The sequence below is a fragment of the Melospiza melodia genome, chromosome 11 (genome assembly GCF_035770615.1).
Source record: "Melospiza melodia melodia isolate bMelMel2 chromosome 11, bMelMel2.pri, whole genome shotgun sequence".
In the NCBI taxonomy this organism is placed as follows: Eukaryota; Metazoa; Chordata; class Aves; order Passeriformes; family Passerellidae; genus Melospiza; species Melospiza melodia.
In genome coordinates, this window is record NC_086204.1 from 9,325,260 (window position 1) to 9,347,383 (window position 22,124).

The 22,124-nt window shown below is 38.6% G+C and overlaps 1 long non-coding RNA gene across 1 annotated transcript; it reads left to right on the plus strand.

Moving 5' to 3' along the window:
* The first annotated feature begins 3,195 nt into the window (after nucleotides 1-3,195).
* On the plus strand, nucleotides 3,196-9,012 carry LOC134422769 (uncharacterized). Its single transcript, XR_010028928.1, has 4 exons — nucleotides 3,196-3,249; nucleotides 6,956-7,060; nucleotides 7,420-7,550; nucleotides 8,931-9,012. It is a non-coding gene; the product is annotated as an uncharacterized LOC134422769 (long non-coding RNA).
* Nucleotides 9,013-22,124: the final 13,112 nt, after the last annotated feature.

Consider the following 22,124-nt stretch of genomic DNA (forward strand, 5'->3'; position numbering starts at 1 on the left):
GGTTTTTCCCCCCCTAAGGGCTTTTTGTGTTTTGGGTGGGGTTTTTGTTGTTTGTTTTTAAAGCAATTCAAAGATGCAGTTGTGATTGCGTGAAACCAGCACTTTCATCTCAGGGTTGTCAGATGTGACAATTAACCAGTGTTTGGATGCTGAAGGACACAGCACTTGTGGAATTCTCACACTGTATTTGGTGTTAACCTGACTAAATATGATTTGAGGGCAGTGATCACATCCCTGCAGCAGGGGGCTGTCAGTGCTAGGCTTGGCCCATCAGGAGCACAGAGCAGGTTTTGATGGCATCACCACTTTAAACTCTGATCTCCACTCAGTAGATCCCTTCCCACACTGGTGTAGTTCTGTTTGTATCTCTGACGGTGTTAGTAGGGGTTAGGAACCTGTCCCATTAATCATGGACAGAGTCATTACTGACGAACATCCAACACTAATACCCATATTTTCAAAATGGGCCTCACAGTTCCTTTTGTGGTCAAAGATTTTGGGTTTTGCTTTAATGTTTGGGGACAGGCAAATTGTCACTCCTTGTTCTATATTGATTTTAATTTCTTCTAAGTGTGCTATGTCTTAATAAAAAACGAATATCAGCATTGCCCTGTATAAAACCAGCTGGTGGCAGTGCTGGAGCTTGGTCTGAGGCAAGGGCAGTTGTGCATGGGGCTCCTTTCTCAGCTTTCAGCCATTCCCTGTTTCCAGCTCCCTCCCTTTGGTGGTGCTCAGTTTTTCATCCCTCCCTGTCAGAGCTGCTCATGCTGGGGGGACTGGGGTGCTCTCCCTGCTGCAGCTTTGCTGCTCGGGTGGGAGATGAAGTGCCTGTCCTGGAGGCAGCAGTGCCTGTGAAACACTCCCTGCTCAGTGGGGCAGCTGGGCATCTCCACCAGGAGTGCCAGTGCTGCCTGAGGCTTCACCTCCCTGGGCTTTCTGTTCAGCTCCTCTCCTCACTGTTTTGTCTGAAATTTGTATGGGGGGGATTTATGACAGTGGCTCATCTTGTGCAAACCCTTGGCTCTGATGTTCCAAGTGCTGAACCCTTTCTGCTTTGTGCATTGGAATATTTATAATGCAAACAAAGTCCCTATCTGGAAACAAAGGGGGTTCATTCATGCCTTGGAAGCTCAGACCATGAACTGTTGACAGGATTCTTTTACTGTGTTTTATGTCTGTTCACATTGTCTCTGCTTCCGGACATGAATGATGCTACATGGCTACACATTCACCCCAGCCTCAGTTCAGAGAGAGAAAGAAAATCTGAGCCTAACTCAGATACTCCTGTGTACCAAATTATATTACTAAATAACAAAGTCATCTTGCTGCTGTAATTTATCCTCTGTGCTTCCCCGGGCTACCAGGCCCTTCTCTGCATTACACACTTCTATGTTCACTTTTAAAAGCTCTCTCTGCTCTAATGTACAGAAGTACTTCAGTCTCTTGCTTGCTGGGATTTGAAGAGGATTGCAGGCTCTGAAGCTCTTGCCTGTTTGGATGCTGCAGTCTCAGTGATACCTTTGACTTGTAGATGTAAGCTGCTACTTTGTGGTGTTTCCTTCTCAGCTGCTTTTCTTCCTATGGGTGTTTTTTTCAGGGTACTGTTTCCATTCATCTGTCTTTTAAAACAAAATCACACAGTTAATTACCAGAGCACCCCATCCACCATGTCAGCTAAAGGATCATGAAGCAATGGCATATTTTCCCTTGAGTGTCTCATTGATGGTTTCCAATACTGCATTATATAATTACAGAAATAATAACTAAATACTGCATGATCCAGTATGGGGAAAAATCCTTATGTTATAACACTTCTCATGGAAGGATCCTCAAATATTATTTGCATCTCAGAAGTGTTAAGATGGCTCAGCTGGGACAGAGCTGACCTACCTCAATCAGGAAGAACAAAATTCTTTCACTTCTGTAGTTTCTAATTATATATGATGTTTGAATCACTTATATGGAAACATAACTAGGGATGTGACGCTAGTTTGCAGATTTCACATTAACTATGTCCAATGCACATTAGGAGAAAAAAAAAATGTTTAAAAAGGCTTTATTGAACACAGTTTTACATAATGCAGTAGTCATCGTGAAATTTTTTGTGGAAGTGGTGATCAGGAAAGGAAACAGCAAAATCATCTCCACTGCTATAAACAATTAACACTGTGCCCTCATGATGTGCTAAGTATATCACACAGCTTTAGCTGTGGAGAGTCTTTTTATACTAATGAGCTGGTTTGACAGAAAGTTTTGGGCTTGATTTCAAAGTGAAAAGAGAGAGTGCACAAAATTTCTAAAGTGCTGCTCTTGCTAGTATCTGGTATTAGAGGAAATAGGGAGGAGAGAGGGTGTTTAATATGCTGTGATGTTAGGCACTGGTTAGTGTTCAAAAAGTGCTTCTAAGAGGCTGCTGCAAGTTTTGCATTTGTTTTCCAAACCTTTCTGTCCTTTTTCAAGTTCTTGTTTGATAATGGAAGTGAGCTATCGCTTCTCTGCTGCGTGGGCTCAGCAAAGCCAGTTCAACTGGGAAAAAAGGGAACTGGAGTCTCCTTCAGCCTGAAAGAATCAAAGGCTTTCCAGTGTGAGGTGTACTTCTGAAGTTCTGGTCAAGGTCATTATCTTTGATGTGATTTAACCTGGATATTCTTCAGTTTTGTAGGCACTTGTAAGACAATTAGACATGATTACAGTGATAACTCATGAGCATAGCCTGCTTGAGGCCAAACTCATCTGTAGGGCACAGATAAGGTCTCTGCTTGCTAAATGAGGAATACTGCATGTAAAAGGGGGACTAAAGTATTCAACTTTGAATTTTAAACTTGCAAAGCCCAGAATTTTTATGACAGCAGCTAGTTTTAGCTATTTTTTTTTTAAGTCACTAGTTAGGTAAAGTTCCATGACTCTTCAGCAAAGTGGAAGAATACATTTTTCTCTATAACTGCATATTTGTAGGAAGTAGGAGACAAAAATCCTAAAAGATACAGGAAGTGTCTTTCTGTTGGAACCTGCCTTGAATAGTCAGCAATTAATAATGCTGCATCATTCAGACATAACCTTTCCACATCCTGTCTGGACATGCTCTCCAATTTTAGAACACATTACTCATTATATGTAGTAGGTCAGAGAATAATGTTACACTCTAAATCAGCTTCTTCTCTAATCTTTCTAAACCTTTAATGTCTTCTTTCACACAGAAATGCAGTTGTCAGCCCTTCAGTGTCACAATTTGCAGCAACAGGAGGAGCAGTAAGTATATTTTCACCCTTTTTTCTTGTAATCATGAAAGAAGAAAAACCTGTTGCCATTCTTTTTCCAATCCAAATGGGTTATTATAGCCAGTGAGAAGTGAGGGATGTATGTTGGGACCTCATTAGAACTGCTTCCAACTACTGCACATTTCTTAGCACCTGCTTCTTAAGGACAGAGTTTCATTAGCAGCTTTCATCTGTGGATCTTTAAGAGGTTTAATTACTTAGTAATAGTTGTGCATTAAATTAATTAGTTAACCTTTATTAGATACCTTTGTGAAAGACCCAAAACATTTTTCATCTTAGATAGGGAGAAACACTGTCACAGAGATTAGCATTATCTCACAAGGCATGTGTGATAAACTGGGATAGGGGCACTGCAGATGACTGACCTGATTTTCATGGATGTTGCATATGTGAAATCTAAATTGGCTGTCTGATTCAATGGCTTGGGGAAGACTGCTCTAAATTATCTGCCCACAGCTGCTCGATGACCCTGATCATTTAACTCTCAGTCCTTGCTTTAATGATACTGCATGCTTTGCCCTAATGGGAAAAAAATACATTTTTCATTGCCATTAGGACATTTCTGTCACATAGAAAAGAAGCCAGTGGGTCTCTTCATGAAAGAGACTCCAGCAATATTTGGATGGAAAATCCAGTGTACCATGCTTCATTGGTGAAAATTAATAGAAATCGGGAATAAATATAATGTAAATTTTTAAAAGTATTACTTTTAAACACCAGAAAACACATTGTTGGACAAGAATGAGCCAAATGAGAGGAAAAGGAACTGCTTTTCCAGTATTTCTCAGTTAAAATAGAAGTGAATTTGGCAGAAGTTCTTCCAGTAAAATCTGCTTTAGCATAAAAGCCCTGCCACTGAAGCTAATGAAAAAACCCTCATATTTTTTACCAAGCTAATGAAAAACCCTTTTACTTAAGTCAGTGTGCTCTCTTATATTATCTGCAGCTTTTGCACAGTGTTTTTCACTACTTTATCTGTAGTTTTCCCACTTAATTTTTTTCTTTTTTTCTGTAAAACAAGGGCAGACAAAAGGCTGCACTTGTAAGATCTTGAGTACGTAGTAGATGACACAGGGAAGCATGGTTGATACTGGTGGTACTGTCAACCCAGGGCAGCCCACTCTTAATTATTGGGCCTGGCTTACAGGAGAAAATCTCTTACCATGTCTTGTGAGAGGCCTTTTCAGTAATAGATAATGAATTAACTAGAGGTAGGTTAACAAAACAGTACACATCAGCACATAAACCTCTTCCATTAAGCACTAACTGCATGAGTTGCCCCCCTCTCTTTTTCTTTTAGAGATAAGAATAGATTCATTAAAGTAGTTCTAAATATTTTATCACCTTTAATGTACTCGTGCAGACAAGACTTTGCAATGCAGCCTCAGACATCATTCCTAAATGAGCTCTCTCCTTCATAAAACCTCTCATTAATCTGTCTAAAAGAAGATGTGTGTCTGTCTGCTCAATACAACCACTGTCAAACCTGTGATGTGTTGGTTTATGTGTAATAAAATAAAGCAGCCTAAACTCTGTAGATAAAAAAAAACATTAATGACAGGATTATAGCTCCTGAAGCTAATAGAATACTTGCCGTGTTTTCTGTGGAGAAATAAGATTCTTGGGTTTTGAAGCAATGAGTGCCTCTCATAATTAAGATGAGTGGTCATGGAGTGCACTCATTGTCCTGAAATAGAGGGAAATTCTCCTCCCAAGCAGTGGAAAACTGGACCTTTTTAAAACCACCCTGCTTAATTTGCTTCTAACTCCAAGGGTGTAAGTGATGAGCCATCCTCTTTGGAGTGCCTAATCACTATTTGGATTGCAGGTGTTGGCCTGATAGCTGAAAATGATCTTCACTGACAGGACTTGTCTTGTGGAACAAATCATCCCTGGTTCAATTGGGTACATCTTGTACCCAGTAAATGGATTCTGCTCTGTGGCAGACACGACGAGACCACACAGCCAACCTGTTCCAAGGCTCCTCTCATTCCTCTGGGACCGTGCTGTGGTACCAAAACTCATCCTCGTGGCATAACAGAACACTTTGCAAAAATCCAGGACATTTTAGGCAGAATGGAGAACATTCCCAAAGTGCAGTACAGCAGCCAAATGAAAAAGCAGCTTATATTTCTGGAGAAGGGCTAGGCAGGCATGTGAAGAAAGCTATATGGAGAGATGGAAGTGTGCTAGGTAGAAGTAGGTATTTTAATGGGAAAAAAACCCAAGAACATTGTCTCAGAAGAGTGGAAGTAGACAATGTGAGCCTGGGACTAAAATGTCCATGGAAACATAGCATCCCCTATCGCCAGGTTGTTGTGGATAAAGAAGTAAACATTTGAAATCTGCTGTGAGAAGCTCTACCTTTATAGACTCTGTTCACACGCTCTTTAGTGGACCATTATAAATCTTTATTTTTTTTTAAGTTAGTGAAGGAAGGAAAGGTTTTCCTGATTTATGGTAGAATCTACAAGTATTTATAATGTTTCAAGGATGGATCTTATCCTTATCTTCTCTTGGTGTAAAGATTTTGTCCCGAGAGGCAGAAAAAGTGATACTAGCGAAGTTCCAATGGCTTAAGAAAAGCCAAGGCAATAAAATAATTAAGCTGGATGGATTTCCTGCTGGCACTCCTTGCATGGCCAGCTTTAGATGGACCTGAAGGAGGACACCCAGGTTACTGCTGCAGTAAGATTGGTGTATGGCCCTGGGAGAACTGGGATCTTTGGGATATTCCCATGAGCAGTTCCTGGAAGAAGGAGGATGCTTAATCATCACTTGAAAAAAAAAAAGGTTGTTGCTTTATTCCTAATGTGTAACTTTTCATAATTCCCTTCTCATGTATAAGGGGAAAAGTTGAGTGTGTTATTGCACAGAACATGTATTTTATTTCCCTGTGTTGTTGGGTAAGGGCTCAACCTGGTGCTTTTGTTTAAAACCAAACTGATTCATACAGTCCTTTATTCTGGACTTAGTTTGCACAAGGTTTGCAAATAAATAACAAGTGTTGCACACTTGAATGCAGTGGTGATGGAGCACAGTAAATATAAGTGTATGCACATCAGTGCCTGATGCTCCCTCAATAACAGTCAAAGAATCCAAATGGATTTTGAAAGGGTAGGTATAGATATTTTTAAATTTTCTAGTTTATACATAAATATTGATAAATTCAGCTAAACAAACCATTAAAAATGCTTTAAATGCATTAAGATATCTTACTGAAAAGCCATTCCCACTCTCAATATCTTGGTGCTGGTTATGCTTTTGTACTAAGTCAAACAGGGAATGTTGTGAGGGAGGTGGACTTGTCACTCAGAGGAGCGTGGAGTGTGATGTTTGAAACATGAAGGACTTTAAGTGATTTCCATAACAGAGGAAATTGGGGAAAAAAAATCAATGTAATAACAGCATTGTGTGGAATAGACAAACATTTTTCTTGTTGCACTTTGCTTTGACATTCACACAGCAATATGTGCAGAATATTTAAGAATCACTGGGAAGAACTAACAGTGACTTGTCCTCATGAAACTTGTCAGGCTGGTTCTGTGCCTTGCTGTCAGTGAAAATCCTTTCAGGGATCCCATACCTGGGAATTCCTGCAGGATATCTGAATTCAGACAGAGTTTAGGCACCAGAGAATGGGATATTTTTTAACGGTACACCTAAATTTCCCTCAGGAAATCTGGAAATCAGCCCAATTTGGCAGTGTCTGTACAGGACACCCTAAAGTGGACACTTCCCTGCACCAACCCCACCGTGGCAAGAGTTCCTCACTGAGCCAGGTAGGAAATGCATCACAGCTATTTCTGTGAGGCTCAAATTAAATCAAAATCCTTAATTAAAAGCAGAGATTTATTCTTAGAAATGTGTTTCAAAAAAAAAAAAAAAATAGGAAAAGGGCCTGCAAACCTTCATTATTCCATGTTAAAACATGTTACAAACAGTATAATGTTTTTTTAGCTTATAATACCAATATTATATATTTCCTATATATTTTATATATATATATAGTATAATATTGTATAGGATATATCTGATGTTATAATACCAAATATAAAGTTAAAAAAATATCTGCTTGGAGCAAAACAAATTGTCTTCATTTAAATGTGTTGCCTTTATGAAGTATAATGTTTTCTTTTAGAACAGAGCAAACCCATGTTTTAAATTCTGAGAATCTTAGTCAAGTGGAATTCTTGTTCTGCAAACAGCTCTGAGGAAGAATCTGGAAATATGAATATCATTTGGAGAGGAAGATGGGATACAGCTCTTAAGGTAATTGTGAGAAGGACAAAGGTGCTTCTCCAGAAAAAAAAAAGTTTGCTGCTGCCAGCAATTGAAAACTCTTAACCAAAGACTGAGGCTTTCTAAAAATCTTTATATTGATTTGGGACTTTTATATTTTTTTGGTTTATCTCTAAATGCCATTCAAAAAATAATTGTTGCAAATGTTTAGCAGAAATGGCTGTTTCAGTGGTGCATTTGAGACTGAGTAATTTCACTGTTTCAGACAAAATGATGCGCACTGAAGTGGCTGCTGCATTTGGGAGACAGTGAAAGCTCTTTTCTTCATAAATTATGACTAAGCTGAGAATGAAGTTAGGTGCCAGGAGAATGTCTGCTCCTTGAATACCTTTTTTCCATAGGTTTGTATTGATGAGTGTATTGAGCTGAATGCACAGGTATTTTTATCCTGGTTGGAGGAAAATGGGAAGAAATGCAAAATAACTTTTTTCATCTCCTAAAACTTTTAATTTAAATTTAATTTATGTCAGTTACTTATGATATTTTTATAATAAGGTGGTTTGAAAACCTTTCAATTTTACAAAAAGATACTTTATTTTGAGCAGATAGCTTAGATGGTTGTTTTTTAGTTTCCTTCAATTTTGTATCTGAACAAGTGCATGGTACCAAGTAGAAGCCAGTCTGAACTGCTTTGGATTGTTTAATGTAGCAAAAAAGAAAATAAAAATAATTTGGTTAAAAACATCCCTTGCACCTGGACAGGACAGCAGCACACATTTCCCTTCTTAGGATTACTCTTTCCTTCTAAACATTTACATGCCTTGTGCAGAAATCAGTAACTCCCAGGAGAACTAACCTTATTGCATCTCCACCATGGGGCTGGAGGAGCTGATGCAAACCTGTGATTTGGTGCAGGGACAGTTTGGAGAGCAAAGGCAGCCCCAGCTCTGAGGAGGTGTCAGATTTGTGACTGGAGCCATCAGTGATGTGGCATTTATGGAGTGATCCCTTCCCCAGGTTTGCCAAATGGGAACCAGGTGTCCCTATCAGCCAGGTAGGCTGAAGTTTGTTTTAAAATCCAGGCCACAGAGGACATCTTTTTTTAGAGGATTTCTTGAGGAAGGAGTCCAAAGTGCATCCTTTCTTCCTTGGTTGTGTTTCCTACAGCCAGAGCCAGAAATGTCACTGGAGTGACTTCCAGGGACATTTCCCCTGCAGGATCCCATAGCAGCTGGCTTCTGCCTCACTTGCAATAAACCCCAAACCTCTGATGCACTGGGGAATCAAAGCCATTGACTCCTACAAACCACAGGAACTTTTTGAAGTTACCCTCAAAGATGATCTGTGAACCAGTGAAGGATTTAATGGATCAGTGAGGAGATAAGCAGAGATTTCCACTTCCATCCACAGCCTCCTGCAACAGGAGCCCTCGTAGGAGCTGTGTTATCAGACCTCCATCTCCCCACCTTAAGACCTCTCAACAGCTCACAGGAAAGATTCAGATCTCCCTGATGCTGCTTCAGAGCTCTGGTTTGCTGTTGCAGCAAATCTTTGCAAGATTTCCTCAAGAATGAGAACAAGGTATATTTTCTCCCTCATTCTTGCCAAAGTTATAATGAAATACCTTGAACAGATTCTCTTACTAGTGAATCTTGAATAGAGAATTCCAGTTTCCTGACCCCTGCCCTTTACAAAGCTAATTTCCTTCAGGGACAAATGGGTTTGTATAGGAATTCATAATTTTCTCTCTTCACAAAAAAAAAAAAAAAAATTCCAACACAGAGGAAAACTCAATCTCTGAGGATTTTTGAAGAACACAATTCCTTCTGCTTGAAATCTTTATCAGACCACCTCATTAGATGGCTCAATCTACGGCAGAAGGATCTTTAGCCAGCTGCTGCACAGACTGAGGAGCTCATGGCAGGATTTCCAACACCTCCCTTAATCATGTCTCCTAATGAGTGCTTAATGATGGAAGGGACAAGCAGAGAGGCATTCATATTCCATTTCCTCTTTGAAATGGTTTCACCTGACCTTTCCTAAATGACCTTCTGATTAGGTTCCTAATAACTTCTAATTAATACTTTCCCCATGCTGCTCTACATAGGAAATCTGTTTCTTACTCCTTTCCAGTGCCCAGCAATTATTGCATTCAGTCGCAACTGGGACACAACACTGGTGCTATCTGTGAGGCCGCCCCAAATTTATTATTTTTATGATGTGCAATACAAGCGCAAAATACAGCTCTAGAAAAATGAATTGATAAATTAGTGTTAGATGTGCAAAGTGTATTTAAAATATTCATTTTTATGACAATAATTTTTAGCAGATTTTTGTTGGAGAGTATTGAAGGTTATTATGAATGAGTCACGCTGCAAAATCTGTAGAGATAAAGCTCATACTGTCTTTCATAATCATTGCATGTTGAGTTTAAAGAAATGCATTTTTTACATTGGCAAAGCCTTTATTATTTATCAATAATAATGTTGTTTATTGTGCAATGATAATCATAATTTTGTGTGGATTTTACAGCTAAAAGTAGGCAACTGGAATAGAAAATTTCTTTTTCAAGATTTAAGGAAGAGATAGTTATATCTGGGTATAAAACAGGCTTTTCCCTAAAATTATTCTGTGTGAGTGCAAGAGTTCCCTTATTAAAAGGCAAATCTATGATCTCATCTACTCTTTTTCTGATGAATCTTTTATTCTAAAATCCATTATATATGTAGGTAGTGGAGGACTGAGATGTAATGATAGATCATTTTCCTGAGGTCCAAGCAGCAATGACATGCAAAAGCCTTCTAAGCACAAACTGTGGCTCTGGACAAAAAAAAAAATGCATGTAGACTTAATAAATTTGAAAGTGTGAGCTGCAAAAAAGTGACATCCATAAAATGTGAATGGAGAAGGACTTAGAAGAGGAATTTGTAGCATAGTGAGAAATTTTACAGGAATTTCTTTCTACAATTCAGGCTTTAGGAGATTATAGTGCATGATACAAGAAGTTGGTAAGTTTGATGGCTTTGTGATATTTTTAAATAAATGTTACAAAATGGCACCTCTACAATTCAGAGAGTTATAGTGAGGCAGTGCTTACCCTTTTTTTGCATTAATTCACCAAAACACTAAAATTTCTCTATGGAATTACCAAGTGACCTACTACTGAGATGTTTCTACACGTGCTAAAAATACTTTCGATTTTTTTTTTAATATTTATTTTAGAACTGACTTCTCAGTTCTTACCTAAAAGCAGCGTGACTTGGAGAGTTCAGAGACCCCCATTGCTCATACCACCATTAACATTTATAGCTTATTGGGGTTATAAATGGCAAACTGCTCAAATGCTCCCTTCCTCTTACAAAATTATCAATATTATAGCAGTGCTCCTAAGGGTGTGTGTGCCAGCAGTGTCACAATCCACACCATTCCAGCAGCAAGCTGGTGTGTTCCTTGCGTGGCAGTAATGAACAGATGGCAGACTCTGCAACAAAGTGCTGACTTCAGACTTTGATCAAACAACTCATTTCGCCGCTTGTCAATTGTTGGGATTTTTTGAATTGTGATCAAGATGCTTTAGGAGCTGAATGAAGTCATTTAAACCTGAGGCTAAGGCAAGTGTGAATTACTTTCTTGTTCTATGTTCTCTATTGGCACTTTTTTCTGAAAGTGAGGAATTAATCTATTGGAAGTCATGATTGGAGTAGGAAGGAGCTGTGAACCCAGGCAGGAAAATCTCTCTTTTTATATGTGTATGCAGAAACTGCATGACTCAAACCACAGCTCTCACGTGAGCTCACGCTGAAGTCATTGTCCAGGACAAGTTCTGAGTGTATTTCAGACTTCCTGTTCTATTCCAAAGATATAACTTATGTTTTCTCATCCCAGGAGTATTAAAGCACAAGTTGTGGGTTTAAGAGCATTTGAACAAAATGAAAACTGTCCTGTAGCAGTGACCTGACATTCACTTTTTCCAATGTCACCAATCTCTATGAAATTTTATGTCATTGCAAAAAAATGTGTTTCATTTACATGGGATCTCCTATCTGTTCTGGGGTTAGCAGTGCTTCATTTTGGAGGAAGTTGTCCAGTGTCTCTTGTGCTGCCTATAGTAAAGTTTCCATCCCTGCAGCTTCCCAGAGGATGGCTGGTGCTTCCTGCTTTTATTCCAAATGCAGTACACAGAAAAGCTGTGACTGTTCTGTGACTATTCCTGCCTTTGTGGCACTGTCACTGCAGTTATTTTAAATCTGCACTGCCCTGACTTACTTTATCAAGTACCTACATACAATATGCTTATTTTTATTTCTCGTTTTTTTAACCATAGTGGTTTTTTTGCTAAGTATTAATTGTTTAGCTTTTGAGGTTTTTAGTTCTACTGCTTCTGGTTATTGTAGCTTTATGTTAATGCAGCTTTAGATGGAGCTGTTTTAGTGGTGAGAAGTGGTTTAATGTCTGTCCTATTAGAAAATCTAAAGAGCTTGACTCTTTCTAGGCAGTATAAACTAAACTGGTGTACACTCCTCAGCTCTTGAAGTCTGGGGATTAAAAATCTGTGTAATTCTGCTGGGATCCACATGCCTAGGCTCATGGGAAGAACAGATATTCTCTCTAGAGGAGGATCCTTCCTCAAATTTCATGACAGATAAGTTATGATAACACCTTCAAATGTCAAAACATCTATTGAAGTTATGACAGAATTCAAATTTCTTAAAGTGATTCTGAATATTTTTAAAATATCAGCAAAATCCATTTTTCTCTTACAGGATTTTGGGAATGGTTCATTAAATGCCAACATGTACCTGTTAAGAGGATCTACCAGAAATGCTGTTGTGAGAATATTCACAAAATCTACTTCCTTGGCAAAAATCCTAATACTGGGAATGCCTTTAGGTTTGACTGGACTGGTCACTATAAACAAATTCACTTCCAAATAATGATGAAAATTTTCACATTTTCAGTTAAAGCTGTTTATCATTTTTTGCTAAAGTAGGTCATTAGCAAAATCAAATTCCAAACATCAGGTAAGAAAAAAAATGATATTTCTGAGTATGACTCACAGACAGAAAATCTGTGACCTTTGAAGTCTTCAATTACTTCCTAGAACCTGAATTTTCACCTCCAAATTTCTTTACTGAGCTTACTAAGGAACTTAGAGCAATCCCTCAGCTAAAGGTCATGGTGTTGTGTGGTGTTACCTGGGGTTTTATTATTTCCTCATAAACTATGACATTTATAAAATGTCAGCAGCTGAAGAAATCAGGGCTATATGAACATGGGGGAAGAGTAAAAAAAAACAACTTGTTTACTTTGGCAATTCCATCAGTAGTGGTTCAGAGTTATGAATGTAATCAAAACAAATAATATTGTTTACAGATATTTTTAATTACTGTCCTGGCTTGCCAGACGTTCATGTTGGTACACTTGGGAATAAAAATTAATTCAAATCATACTTTATTTAGTAGAGTGCTTGTGCCATTTGCAGTGACCACAGAAAGCTCTCTCCTGACAGAACTAACAGTACATTCCACTTTCTGATCCAGCCAGGGCTGATCCACACCCAGGTGACTCATCAGGAGAAAAACAGATCTTCCTCATATTCTATTCAGGTGAGGCAGGGCTTATTTTGGGGTAAGAGAGCGACAGTCACAGTGACAGATGCAGATACCTGGCAGGAGGCAGAGTGTGAGATGACACAGCAGGGACAGAGAGGGGCAGTAGAGCAGCCCTGGCTGCAGCAAGGAGCTGCTTTCTGTCCTCCCTGCTGCTGCCACCTGTCCCTGGTGCTCTCCTCACCCTGCTGCCCTGCAGCTTGAGTGCCCATTGACCCTCCATCCCACATGCCAATTTGTGTTCCTGTCAGGTGAAACAAACCCCTCTGCTTGCTAATCTCTATGCACAGGCATGAGGTGATCACACTGTGCTACCAGTGAGGCACTGAGTGCTTGAGACCAAATCCACCAGTGCAGAGCAATGGAAATCCTCTCTCTTCAGTTGTATTTACTTTTTGTTTGTTTGTTTTGATTTACAGCAAGATTGGGATCAGCTCAGGTGACCACCCTGTAACTGGTTTTCCTACTTCAACCTGGTTAATTTACATTAATGCTTGACTGAGCATCCACTAACCCCTGAAACACCTGAAATGAGAGGGATAGAGAAAATAAAATCTCTGTATTTTTAAAATTTTTATAATCCATGTTTAGTCCCTACAGTGAGTCAGTGAAAGGAACAGCAGCTTTACATCCATACTCCTTAATTTGGGATTTTAGATAGATGCACTGTGTGCATGCCTAGAGCAAGGCAGGAGGATAAAAGGCTTTGGTTAGAAGCAGGCAGAGACCTGGGCACAGCTGAGGGGAGATCTTAAAAGGAAGATTTACATCTCCTTGAAACTATTGATTTTGGTGTTCTTCTGTTAGACGAGGGAAATGTGGCAGCCCCCTGTGAGAGCAGGCACACGCCTTCCCTCAGGTGAGCTCCCAGCCAGGCAGGAGGAGACACAACCCTGGGGTATCTAGTTGGAATCTTGGAAAGGGATTTGTGATCTGATGGAGAATCAAGAGTTTCCAGTGGCCTTACCAGAGGCAGAAGCTGATTGGAAATTAGGAGACAGGGTGGATAAATAGGTGGAAAGGGAGCAAAAAGGAAGCTGGTAGTAGGGATGGGGAAGTAAACTGAAAAGTAGAGAAGTGAAAATAGGGTATCCTGCAGGGACTGCCTGCTAAGGATTCAGCTGGCAGAGATGGAAGTCAAACCAACAGCCAGGATCAGGCTGGCTGGAGCATCTGGACTCGTGTTGGCACAGGGACTTTTGGGGGACTGGGGGATATCTAGCCAGGTGAAAATCTAGCTGAATATCTAGCTGAAAATCCCAAGGACTTGTGATGCATTTTCAAACAAAAATTTTACTTAATGCATAGGATTCTTTTGTCACCTACAAAGTAATAACTAATTACTATTACTATTACAAGTAATAACTAATAATAACTAGAAAAAATCCAACCTTAGGCTTATCCTTCTGTGAGGTTTTGATTACAGGTTTGTTACTTGAATTCCAAAGAATTTTTCTGATCACATATGTTTATTGTGCAAAATATATGTGCAGCTTCCTTCTGCTCTCCCCCTCCCCCCACAAATTATCATATTGATAAACAAAGCTCCCCTATAACTTATCTATTTTCAATTAACATCAGACCTGTGCCTTACACCCGGCAATGTAACTGATACTTCAGTTCTATTAATGCAAATTAACATCTCTCTGGACATTCTCATTTATTTCTGGGTATCACTATGTTATATGGAATCAAAGTGTTATTTGACATTAAATAAAAGGTGGAAAATATATTTTAACATTTTAGGGCATTTATGTTTATACCTAAATGCAGACTTTCTGTTACAGTACAAATAATAATCATTAATTATGTGATCACAATGGAAGAGAATGCTGACCATAACAAGAGGAAGGAGCATGAGTAAGTAATCAGTGAAGATAGGGCTGGGAAGGGATGGGATCTATTTCAGAAAATAGCATAAATACATTTATTCACATCCAGACTTGTTCTCTTGTCTCCTCTTACTGCCAGTGGTGAGAAACATGGCAGAGGTTTACTCTTTTTTCTGAAATTGGGATCTAAACTAGTATGCTCTTTGTCTTTTTAAAATATATTTGTTCATTACTTTGTTGGTTTTTGGTTCTTTTTTTAGGAAGTGAGAGTCTGATCTTATTATCAGTGTAAAATCCTTGGAGTTAGAGTTGCACAAGTAAGGAAATGGGGTGTGAGCAGTGAGTATTGGCTTTGAACAATTGGGTTGATTACAGGGTTGTGCTCTCCCTGCTCTGATGTCATTGTAATGAGGTATTGAGACAAACGTGGGTTTTGCTAAGGTACTGATGAGTATGGAGTTGTTTTGCACCTTTTCCCAAACATATCTTGTTTTTTTCTTGTTTAAGGCAGTGTGCTGCCTGTGTTTTTGCCCAGTCTCCCATGGTTTCTGCTAAGTGCACTAATTCTTTTATTCATTCCAGCATTCTCATTTGTTATCCTTGAACTGGCAAGGCACCTTCACCTGCAGAGGAAGCAGGTCCTGTAGAGATAATGTGGCCTTGAAAGGAGAGTTGATTGTCAGCCATTTCTTTACATAAGTAGGTGTGTATGGGTGAGGAAATAGTTCATCATTTCCAATACAACAGCAAAGTTCAGAAGTGTTTGAAATAGACAAAATATAATCATTAAATATGATGGAAATATTCCGTATTTATTGCTAATATCTATGATCACACTCAGCCCTTTTTATTAATCTGGTTGCTCTATTCTTAGATTTGGAGTTTACAGATCCTCTTTACTTGGGGCCCAAAGTCCCCTGTAACCTGTAGGATCAGTGCTGATTTTGTGTTGTGTAATTGATGGCAATCATCATACAGTGCTGGTTTTGCTCTCTGCTTCAGAACTTTTAAAACTGGAAAATAATATAATATTCAGCAATTCATGATACTTTGAAGAGACCATTTATATCACCAGGTTTAAAGATTCATGACTTGATTCTATAAATCACACTAAAAAGTTTGGTTCACCAAGTCAGCCCTTGTGAAATGTTCTTTGAACTGAGAATAAAGGGTTAGAAAAATAAAACCTTCATGGCCTCACAAAGAAAAAAATGAACTAATATCACTTCTGTGCCTCCAGCTCTACTGTCCCTTCATACCTGGGAAGTTATACAGCTGCCTATGTCAGCACTTTTCCATCTGGGCCCCATTATTGCTCACACTGCTTCACCTGTGAGCTGAATACTCATGTGCACAGTGGTACAGCACTGCTCTGCTGCAAAGGCAGAAACTTTTTCAAATCTGTTTGTCCAGCTTCTTAATAATATTCAAATACGTATTGGCTTTTTTCAAACTTTGTGAAATTTCACTGAAATAATTCACTCCTTGATTCATCTAGATGCTGCTAAGAATTTGGTAAAATAGAGAAAGAAAATCATCCCAGATAAATGCAATGTCAGAGAGTGACCAGGAAATTACAAAAAAAAAAAAAAATTAGATTGAAGTCGAAAGTTCTGGAGCATAATCTATGTTGTGGGCACAGCCCTTTTCTCAAGACAAGAAACACATCCTATAAAGTAAGAATAGTATGAAAGTCATTAAAATAACATAGTCCCATGAAAAAAGAATTAAATACCATTTGACTGAATCTAAAAGAGGCTGCAGCTAAGAAGATGAAGCAGAGTTTGTATAAGGCAAATCTCCATAGAGCTAGAAGATCTAGCCAAGATGCAGCTTCATAATGAAGTGGGACTTTGGAAAGGGAAGGAATAGTAGGCAGCCAGCTGAACTCTTTCACTCAGACTCACTTTCTCCCACAACATCAAAAGCTTGGTATGATTAAAGAAAATGACAGCTGAAGTTTGGCTTTCAACAATGTGCAAAAAGAGGACATGTATGAAGTTGTCTGAATTAATTCCTGCTGTGCTGTTTGAAACCTTTTACACAGCCTTGGACTTCCCTCTGTCCTCTACAAAGGTAAATTGGGAATGTTTTTTTATGATCTCCATTAATGAAAGACACAACCCCTCATACACCTGTTTGCCTCCCTTCCAGGATGGTACTTGAATCATGCTGTCTGCCCTGCAGCTACAAAATACTGCTCAGAAAAATGCAGAGGAGATCAGCCCAGATCAAGGTAGTCATGGACTTGAATTCTCTTTCTCTCCCCTCTCCTGCCTCATCACTCCTTGTGGCTTACCCCAAACCTGTGTTGCTGTTCTTTGGGCATTGCCTGTGTGACAACAGCTCAGATATAAAACACTGTTTTCAACCTCCTCTTGGCTGCTTCATAAATTAATTAATTATTATATTATTCATATTATGTTGATGCTGTTACAGCAGTCATTGATGTTATTACATAAATTATTTCAAACATGTATTTTTTCTTTTCCAAACTTGAGCAATAGAGACAAATCCAGATAAGGAATGATGTCAAGAAGGCCTCTCTAAAGACAGAGGAGGCCCTTTTGACATCATTCCTTATCTGTAACCCCCTGCTGACCCCCAGCACACTTAAGCCTGTACAGAACAAATAACAGCATAATGCTGACCATTGTCCCCACAGCAAGGGAAAAATAAACAGCAGCAGCAAAACCTCAAACCCAGCCACCTACTGTGAATCCAAGTGAAACTGTTTTGGAACATATGATCCCTCTGTCCTTAGGTGTTTGGAGAGGGATGCCTTTGATATATAGCACTGATAAGAGGCTTATTCCATTAAGCTACAGTGATTCTCACTTTCATGCATCATTTGACAGAGAAAATGAGAATTTGCAGAAGTAATAGCTAATGTAAAGTATATCATGTTGCAGTGCAGTTAGACAGGTAGGAAATAAAGTTTATGTATTTCATAGAGTGGTTTGCACATTTTATTGTATGTGCACAGAAGAGATCCTATAGGGTTGTTTTTTGTTCCATACCAAACTTAAAACTGCTAAGAACATTGGGTTTGGATCAGGATGTATCCTCTTAAGAGAGGGTACGGTTTCTGTTTCACATAAATATTCTTACACAAGTCACAAAGGTTAAATTAAAACTGGATGAAGAAAAGGAAAGCTGGAAACAGAAGCATGAGGAAAATGAAATGGTAATGAAAATGAAATGAAACAGCTTCACATAGTTCCACACCCTACCTTACATCTTCTGACACACACAGGCACCACCCTAAAGCTGAAGGAATGCTTCTGTGACATTTTTTAGGGCTATTTCCAAAGCTTCTCCAACTGGTTCTCACCCTGCTAGCTGAAGTTCACCCTGAAGAGGGATTTCTTCTCCATGCATTTCTGCTTATGGGAGGATGGCATTGCAAATATCAAGGAAGTGCATTTTAATTCATGCCTTTGATTCCCAAGAACAGACTGGCAATGGTTAAATCATTTGTTGCACAGTGAATTGTGAAAGTCACTTGCAGTGGGAAAATATATCACAGCCTATTAGAATTTCCAAGATTTTTGGACACATCACAAGCTCTAAGGTGGTGGGTATTTTATTTCTGCTGCCTTTTAGTGCATCCATAACTTGATGGCCCTTGTGAGCAGTAATGTGAATTGTCTGGCAGAAGAACCATTTACTATTATTTACAAAATGGTTTCTACAAGGAGATAAAGTGACTGTGGCAGCCTCTGTAAGGAAGGAAATCATAAGCACTGTTTTAAATTGTAGTATTTGCATATTTTTGCATAAGAAATTAGGGAGGTGATGTAAGGAATTTGATGATTTCCCACACTTCAGAACAAGATATGAAAGAAAGGAGGGACAAAAGCTGAATTCCAACACACCATGGTATTAAAGGAAGGAAATTTAGCTTAAGGAAAGTTAGTTTTTCATGAACACACCTCAAGTATTTTTACTAATGCTGAGAGTTTCCTGGAAACTTCTCCTATATTAAGAATGTTTCAGCTGCACCAAAAACCAATCAAAACCTTTTAAATTTATTTGAAAATTGATGGTTTTCCCCACTGCAGCCCTTAAGCAGAAGATATAAAGGAGAAAAGAGTAGAAGTGTGTGTGTATTGGTTCAGTAAGTGAAGCAGTATCCTGGGATGTGTGAAACCCAGGTTCATTTCCCTGGTCAGTGTGGTTTGAAGGGAAAAGTTCTTTTCTAAGCCCATGGACATAGCACCAAAACAGGTGAATTAAGGGACTCTGCTACATGCCAGGCAAAGTGAACAGCCAGCTTGTAAAAGGGACGTGCATTTTTTTATCAAAATTTAGTTAGAAACTTTCAATTGATTTTTATTTTTGCCATAGGTAGAACAATAGAATACTTTATTACTTCCATAAGGTTTTCTTTACTTCAATCCTAACCATAAAAGTTTATATTTAAATATTGTCAGATTTTCCAAAGGTCTTGCTGCTTTGTTTATAGTGACCTGCTTATCTCTAAATTTAGCACACATTAGTGTTGTTACAGCTCTCAATGCTCTGTTCTCCTTCCTCATACCACACTATTGTATTTCAGTCATGCAAAGGCTGAAAATACCTCATTGCTTTAACAGTAAGGAAGAAATTTGCAAGTGGTCACAGAGTTCTAGAGTTGCAGCCTTTGCTTTTTTACATCACTTGATCCTCTGAGGACAGCAGGGAGCAGTTGCTCTTTCTTCCTTTGGAATCTTTGGTTACGAGAGAAATACCCAACAAAGAGCGAAATCTGAGAACTGGGAAGGTCTGTGCAGCATCGCTAATTTTGCTTTCCACTGCTTTCTTTGCTGAGTGTGGCTTCTCTTTTTCTGCTACTTCCATGTTATGACAAATAACTCCTACATTTCAAAACTATGGTTCTTACTATATGTGACAGTGATCTGCAGCACAAAACTGATTTATAGACCATGTAAACAAAATAGAGGAGCTCAGGGTGTGGTAGAAAATGGAAGAACATTAGAACTCAGGAAAAAAAATATGCATGTCTAAATGCTTCTTTCTGTACTTGCCTTGAGGCAATTTTTAACTACATTTATTTTCAGCTACTACATTACTTGGTGTAGCAGAAACCACTAAGAGAAATAGAGAGAGCATAACTGAAGAATAATGCAAGTCATCAAAATAGTTATAGGTTTTTACCACTTTGTGTACTAATTTTAGAACATGGCAGACATCGTTGCTTTCCTAGGCCAGCCATATGCATCAAATATGCTGTAATCAATTTTTCATAACTTCCAATTCTGTTGCTCCCATAACTTCCTAGTAGCCATCATAATCTTGTCTTTAAAACATAGCAGTATAATCCAGAACCATGAGGAAAATATTCTGAGTCTTTGATAAGGAAGTAACGGTTTAGCTTCCTGTTTGGAAGCTAAATATTTTTAGTGGCTGATGTGATCTTTTTTTACAGTGTTTGAGAAAACTGTAGATTAAACCCTCTCCATTGTTCACAAATGATGTGAACTAACTATGCTTGTAGAAACAAGTTCACACAACTCCTCTGATGTGAATTCCAACCCAGTCAAGAGGATCCCACAAACTGTGCTAAGGTCCTACTGCAGTGTAAATCCATGACATAAGGAAAAGGGTATCTTATTCTTCATTTCAGAATGCAGCCTGAGATGTGACCAAAGAACTCAAAGGTACCTCCTTATGGTAAGTACAATGGACTGTGTGCAGTGTCTTGATTAAGGTTCACTCTATTCCTGTGCTCTCCTTAATGACCAGGAAAGTACACTTTCTGCAAGCTTTGTAAAAGGGATTTTGAAAAGTGAGTTTTCAAACTCAGGAACTCTGTCCACAGGAAGTGAAGCTTCTTTTGAACCAAAAATACATATGAAATAATTTCAGTGCAATCAGCTCAGTCATCACAATCCATTGTTTAATATAGAAGACATGTGCATTTTCTCTTGGCACAGTTTATGCATAAATTCATTCTAAACTGATGAAATTTATTGGTAAATACTCCAATTTACTTACTTGTTTCTGCTTTTGATGTTTTAAGTACTCAAAAGTATGTACTGTAAAGACTGCATGATACATTCTAAGAATTTGTAGCTACTTTTTTAAAGACTGCTGACATAAAAGTGATGTTTGTTTAGGTACCAGACTAAAATGACAATTTAAATATCATTTTCCTACAGTAATATAAAAAAATCTTTTATTTTATTACAGTGGAGTATTTTCAGAGGAATCTGTTGTAGGAAATAATGATTTGGCTGTCATGGACAATAAGAAGGTAAACTCAGATGCTGTAAACCAGACATTCTTCCAATAAAGCTGAACTGGTACTTGCAGCTGGTTTTATGGAGACTGATAACATGGATTTTATGACTGATCTGTAACGTGAGCTGGGTACTGGCCTCAAAGGGATACAAAGGGAATATCCTCATGGTCCACTGCTATAATCAGTGATGTTACAGCACCATCTACAGGCCCAGCCAAGACTGAGGCCCGATAAAGGAATGCCAGTTACACCCACACAATAATTATTAGTTCCTCTTTGAACTAATGCATACAAATACTTTAAACCAGTTATGTATAACCGAAGTAGAGCCTCTCATCCTAATGAAAACTCCTCTGTCTGCTGTATAACCTGAACATTTGTGGGAGTGCCAGAAAAGTGAGTCCTGTTTGTATTCATCCTTCAGTCCAGTATGATTCATATGATCATTTCAGTGCATGCTTATTTTTAACCTAATGTGGGATTTAAGACATTATACAAAACCTTATTTCCCCTTGTAATGCAAAGTCATAATATGAGAAAAATCTTCCTTCCCAGAATTTCTTTTTTAAAAATCAGCTCAGAAGATATTTTGGGTTTAAGAATACTTGCAAGAAGTCCCTGTTTTGAAGTACCTTTTGCATACCAAAATTTTGCCCTTTTATGACCCATTTTGCTGAAAGCTGTCCAAATGAGACAGTGCGACTACCTGCCCGTGGCAAATATATGACAACTTGCTAAGTATCTCCTAAATTAATCCTTCTTGACTGTCAGGACTGAGAGTAAATCTCTGGGGGTCCTGCAGATAGATGAAGTATTTTTCAGGAAGAGTATAGTTTAGATATTCTCACTCAGGGAAGTAAAAGTGATTTTAAATTTTATTTAGCCCTGCTCTTTGCATCTTCTCATTATTTTAGGA